The sequence below is a fragment of the Nanorana parkeri genome, unplaced genomic scaffold (assembly GCF_000935625.1).
Source record: "Nanorana parkeri isolate BGI_ZX_2015 unplaced genomic scaffold, ASM93562v1 scaffold1291, whole genome shotgun sequence".
Lineage (NCBI taxonomy): Eukaryota > Metazoa > Chordata > Amphibia > Anura > Dicroglossidae > Nanorana > Nanorana parkeri.
Genome location: NW_017307559.1, coordinates 126,758 through 130,801, shown reverse-complemented (window position 1 = coordinate 130,801; position 4,044 = coordinate 126,758). Strand labels below are relative to the sequence as shown.

The 4,044-nt window shown below is 52.1% G+C and overlaps 1 protein-coding gene across 1 annotated transcript in view; it reads right to left on the bottom strand.

Annotated features, from left to right (window-relative positions):
• ITIH6 (inter-alpha-trypsin inhibitor heavy chain family member 6) overlaps positions 1-4,044 on the bottom strand; it is a 45,494-nt gene that overhangs the window by 30,122 nt on the left and 11,328 nt on the right. The window lies entirely within an intron of this gene.

Below are 4,044 nucleotides of genomic sequence, written 5' to 3'. Positions count from 1 at the left end.
CTGTACTGAGACCCATGATGGTGGCCCTGAATGCAGCTGCTGCTTTTGGTCCACTGCGAAGAGTTCAGAGCGTTGGAACAGGAGGCGATTCATCTCTGGCAAGAAGATTCCACAGTAAAGCTACCCATACATGGCTCCAGAGATACCGGACAGAGTCAAGGACCTCTGGTACCCAAGGATTCCGGGACCTCTGGTACCCAAGGAGACAAGGACCCCAGGTACCCAAGGAGACAAGGACCTCTGGTACCCAAGGAGACAAGGACCTCTGGTACCCAAGGAGACAAGGACCTCTGGTACACAAGGAGACAAGGACCCCTTGTAACCAAGGAGACAAGGACCTCTGGTACCCAAGGAGACAAGGACCCCTTGTAACCAAGGAGACAAGGACCTCTGGTACCCAAGGAGACAAGGACCTCTGGTACCCATGGACACAAGGACCCCTGGTACCCAAGGAGACAAGGACCTCTGGTACCCATGGAGACAAGGAACCCTGGTACCCAAGAGACAAGGACTTCTGGTACCCAAGGAGACAAGGACCTCTGTACCGAAGGAGACAAGGACCTCTGGTACCCATGGGTACAAGGACCCCTGGTAACAAAGGAGACAAGGACCCCTGGCAACCAAGGAGACAAGGACCCCTGGTAACCAAGCAGACAAGGACCTCTGGTACCCAAGGAGACAAGGACCTCTGGTACCCAAGGAGACAAGGACCTCTGGTACACAAGGAGACAAGGACCCCTTGTAACCAAGGAGACAAGGACCTCTGGTACCCAAGGAGACAAGGACCCCTTGTAACCAAGGAGACAAGGACCTCTGGTACCCAAGGAGACAAGGACCTCTGGTACCCATGGACACAAGGACCCCTGGTACCCAAGGAGACAAGGACCTCTGGTACCCATGGAGACAAGGAACCCTGGTACCCAAGAGACAAGGACTTCTGGTACCCAAGGAGACAAGGACCTCTGTACCGAAGGAGACAAGGACCTCTGGTACCCATGGGTACAAGGACCCCTGGTAACAAAGGAGACAAGGACCCCTGGCACCCAAGGAGACAAGGACCCCTGGTAACCAAGCAGACAAGGACCTCTGGTACCCAAGGAGACAAGGACCTCTGGTACCCAAGGAGACAAGGACCTCTGGTACCCATGGAGACAAGGACCCCTGGTAACTAAGCAGACAAGGAGCTCTGGTACCCAAGGAGACAAGGACCTCTGTACCGAAGGAGTCAAGGACCCCTGGCACCCAAGGAGACAAGGACCCCTGGTAACCAAGGAGACAAGGACCCCTGGTAACCAAGGGGACAAGGACCCCTGGTAACCAAGCAGACAAGGACCTCTGGTACCCAAGGAGAAGTTGTAGAAGGGCCTTTAACATCTGCATTTACAAGCTGGGGCAGAACTGACAGCTGCTTTACACAGATCCTAGAGTTGCCACCTCAAGAGGAAACTAAAACCTTTTAAACATCAAGGAGCAGCATCCATTGGAAGTGATTTGATCAGCATGTTTAATAGCGTAAAGACCTTTTGACTTTATTATCACTTTAAACTTATAAAAGGAAACGTGGGACGGTGTTCGGTTCAATTGAACTTTGCTTTACATTTTGCTTCCAGTGAGCCTCTGGCAGATGTTTTCCTCCTGCAGTCAAGGAGACAAGGACCTCTGTACCGAAGGAGTCAAGGACCCCTGGCACCCAAGGAGACAAGGACCCCTGGTAAACAAGGAGACAAGGACCCCTGGTAACCAAGGGGACAAGGACCCCTGGTAACCAAGCAGACAAGGACCTCTGGTACCCAAGGAGACAAGGACCTCTGGTACCCAAGGAGACAAGGACCTCTGGTACCCATGGAGACAAGGACCCCTGGTAACTAAGCAGACAAGGAGCTCTGGTACCCAAGGAGACAAGGACCTCTGTACCGAAGGAGTCAAGGACCCCTGGCACCCAAGGAGACAAGGACCCCTGGTAAACAAGGAGACAAGGACCCCTGGTAACCAAGGGGACAAGGACCCCTGGTAACCAAGCAGACAAGGACCTCTGGTACCCAAGGAGACAAGGACCTCTGGTACCCAAGGAGACAAGGACCTCTGGTACCCATGGAGACAAGGACCCCTGGTAACTAAGCAGACAAGGAGCTCTGGTACCCAAGGAGACAAGGACCTCTGTACCGAAGGAGTCAAGGACCCCTGGCACCCAAGGAGACAAGGACCCCTGGTAAACAAGGAGACAAGGACCCCTGGTAACCAAGGGGACAAGGACCCCTGGTAACCAAGCAGACAAGGACCTCTGGTACCCAAGGAGACAAGGACCTCTGGTACCCAAGGAGACAAGGACCTCTGGTACCCATGGAGACAAGGACCCCTGGTAACTAAGCAGACAAGGAGCTCTGGTACCCAAGGAGACAAGGACCTCTGTACCGAAGGAGTCAAGGACCCCTGGCACCCAAGGAGACAAGGACCCCTGGCACCCAAGGAGACAAGGACCCCTGGTAACCAAGGAGACAAGGACCCCTGGTAACCAAGGGGACAAGGACCCCTGGTAACCAAGCAGACAAGGACCTCTGGTACCCAAGGAGAAGTTGTAGAAGGGCCTTTAACATCTGCATTTACAAGCTGGGGCAGAACTGACAGCTGCTTTACACAGATCCTAGAGTTGCCACCTCAAGAGGAAACTAAAACCTTTTAAACATCAAGGAGCAGCATCCATTGGAAGTGATTTGATCAGCATGTTTAATAGCGTAAAGACCTTTTGACTTTATTATCACTTTAAACTTATAAAAGGAAACGTGGGACGGTGTTCGGTTCAATTGAACTTTGCTTTACATTTTGCTTCCAGTGAGCCTCTGGCAGATGTTTTCCTCCTGCAGTAGTAAGAAAATATTTGCATGTCGCTCATTTCCTTTACTTTTTTTTTTTTTTAAGGACAAAGTTCCATTCAAAGAAGAAAATAACTGGAAATCCTGAACATCATTTATTTATTTTTGCTGTTAACATTAGAAGTTCCATAAGCGTTTTTTTCTTTTCCATGTTCCATATGTTTAAGCTCTCAGACAACTCTGTCACAAGGAAATGTTTAAAAGAGACACGTGTTCTTTTTTTTGGGGATAACAGGAAGTATTTAAACACCTGTCCCGTAAGGAAGCGGCTTAAAGACGCGCCACTGGGAAAAAAAATCACCCGGCGTCGCGCAGGGCTGCAGCTACCATGGAGGGCGAGTGAGGCACTCGCCTCAGGCGCAGCTGGGAGGGGGTGCAGCCAGGGCTTGGCCTGGCTGTGCCCCCTCGCTCCTGTTGCCATGGCGAGCACAGGGCGCCATGGCAACAGGGGCGCCAGGCAACCAACACAGCAAAGTCCAAATCCCATTCGCACTACCACTGTCTCAAAGTCCACAAGGCATACGTGGTGCTTCAAGGTGACCACATGGATGGCGCCGTGCAAACGCTAGTGATAAATAAAAGATATTTCACCGGCACAAGCCAGTGAAATACCTTTTATTTATCACAGGCAGCCAACACAGCCGCTGCTCGGCAGGGAGAAGAGGGGCGGCACAGGCTTCAGCTTCCCCTTGGATCCCCGCTGCTCTCCCCCACCTATATGAGCAGAGGCAACGGGGATCCGAGGAGAAATGGGGCGCTGCAGCTGGCAGGGGGAGGGAGCTGTCATTCGGGGCGGCCTAGCGGTGAGGAGACAGAGAGAGCAGCTCCGTCCGAATCTGAAAGCAGGCGGCTTTTTCTCTCCTCACTGCTCGTCCATCCTGAAGTGACAGCGCTCCCTCCTCCGCCCCCCCCCCCCCTTTAAATTTAGAGATTTAAAAAGGTTAACCTTTGCAGTGGGGCAACCCCTGCACTGCAAGGGTCAACTTTTTAGATTCCTGGAGTTCTCCTTTAAGTGGTGCTCTCTTTCGGAAACGCTGCGTCCTCAATGTGTGATGGAGATGGACAGTATTAGTACATTTCTGTCTCTGTTTTGAAAAGAATGTCAAATGCTTGAAGCCGCATGGCCCTTTAAGACACGTAGAGCGTATAGTTATTCATGTAGCGACGGCAGGAC